Source organism: Ursus arctos, unplaced genomic scaffold (genome assembly GCF_023065955.2).
Source record: "Ursus arctos isolate Adak ecotype North America unplaced genomic scaffold, UrsArc2.0 scaffold_28, whole genome shotgun sequence".
In the NCBI taxonomy this organism is placed as follows: Eukaryota; Metazoa; Chordata; class Mammalia; order Carnivora; family Ursidae; genus Ursus; species Ursus arctos.
The window spans coordinates 9,610,569-9,622,847 of record NW_026622963.1 but is presented as its reverse complement, the minus strand read 5'-3'; positions in this window follow the sequence as shown (position 1 = coordinate 9,622,847).

Here is a 12,279-nt window from a genome sequence, read left to right as displayed (position 1 = left end):
ATGCCCTCTGGCCCACTGGGGAGCTGGGAACAGAGGAACACTGGACCGTAGGAAGCCCCAGGGTCAGGAGGCTGTTGGGAGGAAGGCTGAACATGTACCCCACCCATAGAGAGCTGGGGGCTGGATGTCCCTGGGGGAGGTTCATGGTGACCGAGGCCTCGGTTTCCGTCCTTTCAGGACAATGGGCCAGATGAGGCCCTACCAGGTACTTGGGTTTCCTGGGCGGATCAGGGCTTTCCTGGAATGCCTAGCCTCCCTGGTCTCCCAGGGTCAAAGTGATCCCATGGCGGGGGAGGGGAGGGGACGTTGGGCAGGCAGGAAGCCCCTGGAGTCACCAAGGACCTGCCCTGCCCTGGCATCTGGGCTCAAGTGGTCCCCAGAGCCTGTCTGTTGTGAGCAGCCCACTCACTGAGCACCTATTAAACACAGGCTCTGTGTGGAGGAGGCTTGCGGGGCAGGAGCTAAAGCCCCCCTCCAGGACCTGGGACTGACCCAGTGGAGCCCAGAGGTCCTTCTGAGACGTGCGACTTATCTCCACCCTCCCTTTTTGCCGTGAGGGGCATTGGTCAGCCAGCGCCCTGGCTTGGCTTCAACAGGGACGACCATGAGGACAGTGTCACAAGCAGTTAGAGAGGTGGCCCTACACCACCTATGATGCATATGCCTGAGACGATTCTAGAAGTTTTACATAATTACCCTAATTTTCTCAGCAGCCCTATGAGGTCGAGACTGTTATCATTTCCATTTTATGGAAATGGGGACGGAGAGGGTAAGTAATTTATTTATTAACACTGCACAGCAAAAACATGCACCTGGGTTTTGTCCTCAAGAAATGGGCTCCAGACCAGTTTATCTGATCTCGCTTACTCATTCTGCAGCTACTCATTAAACTCCTCTGCTTTGCTGGGCTTGCGGTTGACACAGGATGTACAGAGCAGAGGCCAGCAGACACATGGGGTCCCTCTGGTGAAATGAAAAAGGTCACGCCTGGGGCAGAAACAGCCCCGTGGGCTGGGACCTCTCACACGCCATCCGCTCGCACCTGATGCTTGGCCATCAGAGAAAGATGATGGGACCACCTGTTTCAAGAGAGGGGAGGGCGGCCGCCAATGCATCTTCCTAGGGTGGGGGAGGGGCCCCTCCGCTTTGGTTGGGGGGCTGCCGCAGGTGGGTGGAGAGGGTGTCAGCCTTGCCGTTTCGCTGGTTCCCACCAATACCACATCAGGAAGCAGCTGCTAAGGGGGCTGGAGGGAGCCCACATCCTGCTCCATCACGGTGAAGTGAACATTGTGGGGTGAGGACCCCTGTGGGGGCCTGAAGCTGAGTAACGTTGAATCAGACTGATTCATTGACTCCGAGCCAGATACTATAGTCAGACCAAAGGAAGAACTTCCCAACTGCGGATCCATATACTGTTGGAACACATGCCAAAGGAGAGGTCTTCGTGTGGGGGCGTGGCCAGTCCTCAGGCTGTCACCCTCACTTACCGTGTGAGGCAGACAGCTGCTGCACTTGAAGGAGGGGACAGGACCAGGGTCAGAGGCCAGACGGTAGCCACACCTCAAGTCCCCTTGTCCTGGGGGCACCTGTCCTGAAGCCGGGGACACAAGGAGAGGGCTCCATCCCACTACAAGGCCCACTGGGTCTCCCGGGGCCCTGCCCGCCTACCCCTCCCAGGCTGAGCTTGGGGGCAGGGGTGCGGTGAGCCGGTGGGGCAAAGAGTGGCTCCCGTGGGCTGGTGTTTTCAGATGCAAACCAGCCAGCCAGATAGGTTGGTCTTCCAACTCATCCCTAGGGAGGTAGCTTGCCTTTGTTTTATTTTGTTTTATATTTAATTGAGATAAAGTACAATCTAGTGCTTTCCACTGTATTTGCAACGTTACGTGACCATCACCACCGTCTAATTCCAGAACATTTCATCATCCCCCAAGAAACTCTGTGCCTTGGCAATCACTGCCCTTCCCCTCCCCCCATGAAGTTATCTTCTGTCTGCAGGGGTTTGCCCATTCTGGACATTTCACATCAATGGAGTCATACACGATGTGGCCTATGAGCCTGGTTTTCTTTCACTTACCGTAACGGTCTTCAAGCTTCACCCACATCGCAGTGTGTATCTGTCACTCACACCCTCCCCTCCGCTCCCTGCTGAGTAATAGCCCACCCACGCCTCGGCCGCGTTTTCTTTACCCGCTCATCGGTTCACCGACACCTGGGTTGTTCCCACTCCTGCCTGTTGTGGGTAGTGCTGTGTGGACACTGGTGTGCGCATTTTCCTGCGGGCATTGTTTTCTATTCTTCGGGGTGTCTGTCTGCCTGGGGGTAGAGTTGAGGAAACACATGGTGTTTAGCTTCGGGGGAGCTGTCAAACCACTTTCCCCAGAGTTAGACCATTTTATATTCTCACCAGCGATGGGGGTCTGCTTTCTCCACGTCCTCACCAACGCTTGTTCTTTTCCGTGCCTTTCTTCTTTCAATACCTATTTTGTCGAGGACCTACTTGGTGTGAGGCCTGCACCTGTGGTCGGGGTCGGGGGAGCGGGGACACAGAGGCTCCAGCCACCCTGGCAGAGCCGAGGGGACCCAGACTGAAAACCGTGGCGCCCGTGGCGAGGGGAGTGAAGGAAGAGTCCCGGGGCCCTATGTGCGTGCGAGGGACAAGCGGGAAGCCTCCAGCAGAGGCACCGTTTCTGCCGTGGCCCGCGCCCCACCTTTGCCCCCTCCCAGCACTCGCGTCCCTGGAAAGGGCGATGGTCAAGGTGCCAAGTGCTTGGCGTTGCCGGCTGAAAAGTCCTTTCCTTGCCTCCCGTCTGCCCACACAGCCTGTTCCTTTCCTGCCGAGTCCTCATCTCTCCAGATCATGGGCCAGCGGCCCAGGCCAGATGAGGAGACTGAGGCTCAGAGTGGGGAATGATCTGTCAAAGGTCACCCTAGAAGGCAGTGGTGGAGGGAAACAGGAGCCTAGACCCCTCCCCTAGGCTGTGGTCCTTTCAATTTGGGATGGGGTGAGGCCTGGGGAGCATGGGGCAGGGGGTAGGGAAGGGGAGGTGGCAGGAGGAAGCAAGCTTCGAAGACTTTCCCAGGCTGGGGGGAGGGGCTGGGCAAGGTGTGTGTGCGTGAAGCGTGAGCATTAGTCCCTGGGGCCTGTTCCGACTGGTTTGTTCTCTGCCCAGTTTCAGTTCTGCCTGACTTGCCCCCTGAGACCCCAGGGGTGGGGGTAGGGGATGGGCCCACCACGGAGGCAGAGTTACCTCCCTCAGCCTGCCTTCCTGTCCCACCCCCTCCACCTGCCCAGGTCCTGCAGTCTGAGGGAGGAGGCTGGAGCCCGGCTGGGTCATTCTCTGTGGGAGGGGGGAGCTACTGCCGGACCTGGATGGCAGACAGAGTTGGTGGTCTCTCCTGCATTCATATCTCATAGCTTAGAGCCTCCATGGCTGGCCTCAAAGCAAGATTTGGGGAATGCCCGCCCGATGAACTCATACTTTCTAGGACCAAGCTGAAATGAGCTCACCCTCTTCCTCATACTCTCAGTGACTCATGGGGCCCCTGGGTAAGTTCCTGGCCATCTCAGGTGTTGAGGTGTGTGGGGACAGGGTGGATGCAGCCCCTTGTCCTCCCAGACAGCAGAGCAGTTCTGGTCCTTCCGTCAGCACCCTCGGCCCTGGTAAAGGCAGTGGTGGTAGTGCCAGTGGGGCATAGACAGGTGGGACCAGCCTGACCAGGGTGCTCAGGGGGGCGGGCTGGGAGCTCTAGGAGCTGGGAGCCCTGTGGCTCTCAAGCCCACCCTGCCCACTTGTCCCCTTCTCCCTACATCCCCTCATTTCTTCATCTTAGGGCTCAGTGCACTCGGGCTGACGTTATCTTTTGATCTTGTTCCCTGGCAGCACCCATGCTGTGGAGAAACTTGAGTCATGGGGGCACGGGAAAGTCCAGAAGATGATGTCCTTGAGGTGCCTCCCACTGCTCCGGCCTCCGGAAGGCCTTACTTCCCCATCACGGAGCTCCTGTGGGGCTTCCGGGGCAATTTCTGGATCTTTAGCAAAGGGCCTCAAGGACTGGCTTTTCCTTGGGGCTGCCCTGGTGTTGCGGCACGGTCAGGTGGGGGATTTTGGCAAGGCCAAGGGCTTGGCATGGCTCAAACTCCCCCGGAGGGCTTAGTTGCCTAGGCTGGTGGTGCTGTGAGGATAGACCTCGGGACATCATTGGTGCCCTTGGGACGAGCTGTCCAGTGGGGGCCAGAGTCTGACAGCAGTGAACTGGGGAGGGGGGGGCTTTAAAATCAAAGTGATTCTTGGATTCTGTCTTTGTGGAAAAGTAGGTGTTAGCCAGGCAAACCTGGGCCGAGGGCACCTGCGTGGTCAGAGGCATGGTGGTGGAAAGAATGGCCCGTGTGGGGAGCTCAAGCGTCTCCATATGACCAACTGGGGTGGACTGGATGTGTGGGGACAAGAGGGCAGAGGGTGAGCAGGGAGGCTCCGACAGGACCCTGAGGCCTCAGCCAAGCGGAGGAGAGCTGGGACCCTCCCGAGCCCCTCACCTCTGCGTCGGGAGGCCTCCTGCGCGAAGCTGGCACGGGCAGCCCCCACCCCATGGCAGGTGGCGGCTGACTGGGCTCTGTCTCTGGGAGGGCCAGCGGGTATGTGAGCTGTGTGGCACGGCCCGGCCTGGCTCTTTGGAGCTGCGCTCACCTCGGTGTCTCACAGCTCTGCCTGTCCCTCTTTCAGGGATCCATCTGACCGCCCAGGCCCTGCTGGGCAGTGACCCTGCACCCTGCTCACCGGCTCCCACCCCTGCTCGATCTCTGAGGGGGCCAACACGGGGTCCTGTGTGTGCCAATGGGGAGGTCAGTGGCAGCGGCCAGAAGAGGGGACCCAGGTGGGGAGACCCTGGGCGGGAGTCCATACCCCTCGCCCCTGGCACGCATGAAAGCTCAAAGTGTTCTTCAAGAGTCTGGGGGCCGGCCTCCCCAGTGCCCCCGGCTGTGTCCCCAGGATCCCTCCATACGGGCTCAAAAGCACCGACCACAACAGGGGCAGAAAGTAGAGCCGGCCTTCGGTCCTGCTGCAGGCTCAGGTCCCGCTTCCGAGGGAGGCAGGTTGGAACGGAGGGCAGGGCTTGAGTTCAGGGTCCCCGTCTCCACGTCTGGCTCTGGGCTCTGCGGGGGCATGCGCCAGGAAAGCAGCTCATACCTCACTAGTTACCTTCGGGCCGGCAATCCCACCTCTGGGATTCTGCCCCCCAGAGACACCTACGTGCAGGTGACACGAGGATAAAAGCATCCACAGCAGCGCTGTTGTGGCGGCAAAAGATTGGGAACCCCCTGTGTGAGTATCGGAGTGGGGTGGCCCCGGCAGGGCAGCTCCCCATGACGGAGCACGACACAGCTGTAAAAGGAATGTGGAAGCTCTCTGTGCGTGAAGGTGCAAAAAAGCTCTGGGATTTCTGTCCAGTGAAAAAGCAAGTACGAGTCAGAGAAAGTGGTCCATGCCAGGCAGGGGCGGGACGCCGCATGACGGCTCAGGAGACCTGGGGAATTTAGGGTGATTGGAATGAAGGGACAATGCCAGGCAAGTCAGATGGAGGCCAGCTCAGGAGGGTCCCTGTCTTTCAGAGAAGAAACCGAAAACCCCCAGGAGCCCAGGGACTGGACTCAGTAGGTCTTACTCTGCTTCGTCTGGTCACGGGGTCTGGCAACTGCAGCAGTCGCCCCTGTTTATAATATGCTTTACCCACATTGTCTCACGGAGACCTCTCCGCCACTCCAAACCCCACAAGGGAGGTGCCATTATCATCATCCTTCTTTCACAAATGGGGGAATTGAGCACAGAGAGGTTAGGGAAGCAGCCCCAAGTCACACAGACAGTGACTGGCAGAGCCAGGGTAAGAACCCCGCCAGCCTGGCTCCTGAGCCCTTGCCTGGTCCTGCCTCTCAGCGTGGTGGCCTGGAGGCCACAGAGAGTCAGACAAGCCAGACATCGGAGCAACATGGCCTGGGGCGAAGGCAGCGGCTCTGGGGAGCAGGACTCAGGTGTAGATTTGAAAGCTTTTAAGGAGGTGGAAACTTGGTGAGTGGGGTGTGGCTACTGCGGAAGGGGAGGAGCCCCAGATCCCACCATTTATTGACTCCTGTAGCAAACTCATTGAATGCCTACTGCATGCCGGTCACTGCTCCAAGAACTGAGCTGGCGTCCCTCACTGAAACAGACAAATCTCCACCCTTAAGGAGCCTTCATTCTAGCTGGGGGTGTCAGACCATAAATATGACGATACGTAAATTACAGAGTCTGTTACAAGCGTGGAGAACATACGATAAAGCTGAGGGTGACTGGCAGGCCTGGTCAAGGAAGCTTCTGAAGTTTTGAATGGGGTGGTCAGGGCAAGCCTCGCCAAGATGGTGACATTTGAACAAAGGCATAAAGGCGGCCAGGGAGTGAGCCTTGCGCCTCCGTGGAGGAAGGGCGTTCCAGGCAGAGGAGCAGGAGCTGGGACACCCGAGGTGTTCGTCAGACGTCAAGTGGGGCACAGCGTGGGCAACTGGGGAGAGCTCTGAACAGGGGATGGCAGGTGCAGCTGTGGGTGTGCGGGTGTCCACAACAGAGGAGGGACTCGATGCCTCGAGATCGGATGAGATCTGGTGGGAGAAAGTGAAAGGTGTGCTTGGTTTCAGCATCTGGGTCAACGAGAGAGAGAGAGAGAGAGAGAGAGAGAGACGGTGGGGGAGGGCAGGTTCCAGCGAGATCCCGAGAGGCAGCCAGAAGCAGTGTCCCGTAGCACGTGGATTATCTGGTCTGAAGCTCAGGAGCGGAGCCAGCGGGCCAACCCCAGGGGGTGCAGGAGGAGTACAAGCTAGGGGAGGGAGAGGTCTGTCTCCATGGAAGGAGAGGCCCAGGACAGAGTTCTGGGTGGGGGCTCACTTGAAGGTGGCATCGGGAGAAGGGAGAAGAAGGGGCCTGGGGGAGGCATGGCCAGGGAGGTGGGAGGAGGCCTGGGGGCGAGTGGTCAGCCATGTGGGACAACGCTGAGGAGCCGAGTCCGTGTGCCAGTGCCACGGAGCGACAACAGACAGGCTGCCAGGGCCCTGGGTGGAGCGTGGGGTGCGAGTCAGATCTCAGGTCAAGGGGAGGTGGGAGGCGGGGGGCCATGAAGCCAGAGTGGGGACAACACTTTCAAGAGCTGCCAGGCAGAGCTGGAGGTGAGGCTGAGAGGGTTCCTGGAGGACGGGAAGGGCGGAAGCAGAGGGTTTGATGCCAAGTGGCAGCGGCCGGAGGTGGGGGAGGTTGGGCCGTAGGTTCCCCGGAGCCTCTCTGAGATGCGGCAGAGATGACCTCCTCCCACCTCACTCTGGCTGCTGCGTCCTGAGAAGAGAGGAATGGGTGCTAAGGAGGTGATGAGAGGGGAACTGGTCAGAGCGAGGGGAGGGACAGAGGCAGGAACATCTTTTCAGGTAACATGATGGCTATTCCTGCTGCGGTGAGAAGACCAGAAGAGAAACCGGTGAAAACAGAGGTGTCTTTTGAACAGATTTCTGGAAAACGCAGGTATAGGTCTCTGTCCTACCCTGGCTAGAGAAGGGCTCTCAGGTGCGGCAACACGGCAGACACAGAGGTGGAAGAAGGGTGGGCCAGATGGGAGGGCCACCCCAGCAAAGGCTTGGAGCCAGGGAGCTCCTGGGGAGCAGGACCAGACGGACTGAAGCCCGACCGTGGAGCCCAGCCTGCCAGGCAGGGGCTCTGCTGAGCATGACTGGGCCAGAGATGCTCACTGGCCCTGTGTCCGCCTCCGGCTCCCGCCTGGGAAGACCTCCTGAGCTCCCACCCTCTCCAGGGCCAGGGCCGGGGCCAAACGTGCCAGGAGGGAACGGCCGTGTGGAGGCAGGGCCAGGTAGGCGAGAATTCAGGGGAGAGGTGCTGGCTCTACAGCCCGTGTCTGGTCACCCTCGCCCTTCACAGGCACACATGGACCTCATGTACTGAATGGGCAGAGTTAGACGCTTGCCAGGGGTGGTCTTCCCCTCTGGTGGAAGGTTCTCAGGAATCTACCTACTTCCTCTTTTCTGAAAATCGGAACTACCTCTTAATTTCGGGGAAAAGGAACTAACCTCCCCCTGCACACACACACACACACACACACACACACGCACTCCGAGCAGGTGCCAGGCCTGGAGCGTTATTATTCACCTGATAAGAAAAGGCCTCACAGAGAGAACATTGTTGTTTTTCCTTCTTGACAGGTGGGGAAGCTGAGGCTGTGGGAGGCTCAGCGACTCACGCAAGGCCACACTGTGTGGTGACACGGAGGGCACTGAAACGAAGGTGTGGAGAGGCCTGGCCATGGTGTTATCTGTCCCCTGCACATGGCCGGCCGGACACTCCATGTGGCCGGGTAAATCTAATCTCCCCTCTTATCTCGGGGGCTGGTTTCCCGGATGCCTGGGGTTCCTGAGGCTCTCACAGACACGTGAAAGATTTCCATCTCCTCTGGTGAGAGGCCCTCGGGGCCTGAGAGTGCTCAGCACACAGACTGCTTCATGGACCCCCCTCAGTCCCTAGGGCCCTCCACTGCGGACTGGGGATTGGCTCCTAAGGGGGCTGGCGGTCAGGGCTTGGGGTCCCCACATGCTGGCTAGATCTGGCTTCCCTGTTGTGACCCACAGAGGCCTGCTCTCTGTTTATCCCTTGTCTCCCACAAATGTCCCAGCCACAAATGCCCCCCACTTTCCTTTGCCTACTCAAGTGCAAGGAGCCAGGGCTCAGGGCTCGGAGGTGAGGCTCTGTGGCACCTGTGTGACCTTGGGCAAGCCTCTCACCTACAACAAAGGGGTGCTAACAACGACAAGGTCCCAGAGGGCTCCTGAGGATTAGGGGAGATGGTTCCAGAACCTAGCTCACAGGAGGTGCTCAGTAAGTACTACTTCCTTCCCCCCAGGCCCCCAGCCTCCTGGGACGACCCCCACTGCCAGCTGCCAGCTGCCAGGTGAGGGGCCCGAGTCAGCTCGGGAATGGAAGAGGGAGTGGAGTTTTGGGGCCTGGCCCCTGCTTCAGGGAGCTGGTGGGCCAGCCTGGGAGCTTGGGGTTCATATCCCTTCCAGGGCATCCCAGAGGAAGGAGGCTGCGAGCTTCAGAGCAAGAATGAGGAAGCACGTGGTGGGGTGTGGGACCCTGCATGAAGCACCGCTGCTAGGCCCACCCCTAACGGTCGTGGGCTCGGGGCAGAGGCACAAGTGGAGGCCACGTCATGTATGGCTAGATATTTCAGTTATAAATCAAGCTAACAAACTGAGAAATAGAACACACGCTAGCCTCCCACGTGGATGAACATTCCTTGAGAACCACCTGGAAGGCCAAGGTGCATTTAGAATTCCTGGACTCCTGGGGTCCGGTTGCTGGAATGTGGCAGCATGGGGAGAGCCCATCCCCAGCCCCTCCAGCCAGGTTTTATCCACGGAGGAGGCAATAGCTGCTCTTGGCCGCCCCTTGGGCCCGGGGTGTGCATGCCAGCTGCAGGGCGGGGGGGGGAAGGCTCATGCAGACTGTGGGTCGGGGAATTCTGGGGTCCTGCATTAGGAGGAGGGGCATGGGCCTTGGGTGGGCAGGAAGTCAGAGGAGGGACAGAGTGGGATCGTCTAGAGTGTGGGGTCCAGGGCAGGGGCCCTTCTTGCCTGGGTCCAAGCTTGAGGCTATCTTGGGGCACCCCCAGGACCCTGCTCCGGGGTGCATGTGCCCACCCTACTTGTATCCCTGCACTTGAGCCCCACGGGACCAGGGTGATGAAGGCCACTGAGCTTCGCTGAGCTCTCGGTCTAGGGAGCTGGCCTTCCCCCTCCCCCGCCATCAGAATCGGGGCTCCTCTCCAGCACCAGCCCCTCCCTTCCTACCTAGCGGGCTGAGCTTTCCTTACACGGGATTGGGGAGGGGTGTCTGCTGCCCTCTGTCCCCCACCTCTCTGGGACCCTGACCTTAGGCTGCCTCATGCGGCTCTGTGGACTACTCCGTCCTGGACCCTGCAGGCGGTGGGCAGCCCTCTCCCACTTGTGCCAGAAAGTGGGGCACCGACTCTACTTTAGACAATGTTTCTCGCTCACTCAGCTGAAAAGCCTCAGCTTCCCCGGGGCTCCTAACCCTCACTAGTGCTGGCAGCTCCTTCTCTGATGCCGTGTGACAGGCCCGACTGCAGGGCTCCTGCACCTGTCCTGCTGCCCCCCCCCACAGTGGGGTGGGGGCCGCAAGGCTCTAGGTATCTAAGCCCCCCCCTTTTGGTGAGGCCTGCCTTTGGGTTCAGCACGGCCCTTTCTAGGCTAGCTTGTTAATGTACATTCCCCCTCCCACCCCAGAGGGGGGTGCGGTGCCCAGAGAGGGCAAGGGGCGGTGGGAGTGGCTAAGGCACCCTGCTATCAGGGTTCAGAAGCAATTCAGAGACCTTTCTCTTTGGGAGAGGAGGGCCCTTGGCGGGGGTGACAGGGATTTCCCAGGAACGCTGCAGTATGCCCTGAGCTGTGGCCACAAGGGGCCTATGCCAGCCCTGTTTCCAAGGCTGTGATCAGGAACATGCTGGACTGAACGCTCGGGGAGAGGCGATCTTGTGCCTCCTCCCTCAGACACAGCCAATGACGCTGGCCGCCAGCTCAGGAACCATTCCTGCACACGCAGCCCCCGTTCCATCTCTCTTTGTTCAGCGATAGCCTTGTTCTTGCCGTGTCAGCATCACTGCCGTCCCCGGCCAGGGGAGCCGCTGTCCTGCAGCCAACACAGCTCCCCTAGGGTGGGGGCTCCCTGTTGGTGGGGACCAGGTCTGGGACTGGGTGAAGGGGGTGCCCACCTCATCCCAGCAGGTAGTGGAGGGAGGGAGAGACACCTGTTGCCCCCAGGGCATCTGTGGGCCCCCCTGGGAGGCCTCTACTTCTTTCTCAAAGGATGGCCTTTGTCTCCCTCCTGGAAGCAGCCCCCTCCTCCCAGACCAGCAGGGACCAGTAGCTGCAGCCGACTTCTCAGTGAAGAGCCTCCAAAGGGCAGTGCCTGGGGCAGTTGCCACAGCTGGGGACCAATTCATGCCAAACTTGTGGGGGCCAGGAGTCCAGATTCTTCCCCTGCAGGCCAGGCTACCCAGCTGAGGTGGGGCACAGGGGCCTTCATCTGAGAGACCATCACAGAGCCCATCCTCTCCTCCACACCTTTGCACCTGCTGTGCCCAGTCTGCTTGTGAGTCCCCACAGCACCCCCTTTCTGAGAAGCCCTCCTGACTGCACAGCTCCCCAGCCTGAGTCCGGGGAAAGGACCTACCCCAAGGGGTCCTTGTGCTGTGAGCTGAGACTCTTGGAAACTCTGGGTCTCACCGCACCACCATCTCAGGTGGTGCGAACTCTTACACTGGAGGTGAGGGGCACAGCGCTCCGGCCTAGGCTTTGGCTGCCCCGCTGAGAAACAGGGCCTCTGTCGCACCCTGCCCTGACCCATTTCCCCGACAGAACAGCACAGCTGCATCCCAGTGGGACATACCTCCCTCCTCTGGGAAGTCGCAGGAAGCAATCGAGGATCTGACCTCATGTTTGCATCCACCCAGCCCTGTCTGGTGCTACCGGATGTCCCAGGAGCTTCTGCAGGGGAGGGGGGAGTGGGCAGGAGATGGGCCTGAGGGATGAGAGGCTGGTCCTGACCCAGTGCCACTTGGGAGGAAGATGTCCTCTATTCTAGCATGGGTCCCAAGTTGGGGGGCAACCCAGGCTAGGCTGCCCGTGCCTCTTTGCCCAGAACTATCCTTTCCATGTGCTAGAGGTTTGCAGGGGAAACAATCCTACCCAGTGGAGACCAGCCCTCGAAGCCACCTGAAGCCCAGCAGCTGTGAGAGGCAGGTTTGGGGCTGCAGCCAGCACGAGGGGGGCTGCCAGCAGGAGGCTGACTTCGGCTGGGTGGGTGGGGCTGGGCACCCTAAGAGGACAGGACAGCAGGCCCCCTGAGAGGCTCTGAGCCAGCCCCTGGAGACATGAGCCTCTGGGGCATTGTGGCCTCTGGGAGCATCAGTAAACTGAGCTGGTGGGACAGGCAGAAGGACCAGTCACTTCCTCTTTCCTGACCACACCTTTCTAATGAGATCACCTCCTACTTCACTGCCTGGCATACCCCGCCGTTGCAGGAGCAAATGAGGTGATGCAGAGACTGAAAAGCATAAAGGTGGTATTATTATTAGCAGGAGTCATATTTGACTTGCTAATTAGCTTCCTAAAAATAGTCACATTTATTATAGTGCGGGGAGAACCCTAAGCCGGAGCTGGCGCCCTGATTCTTGGTG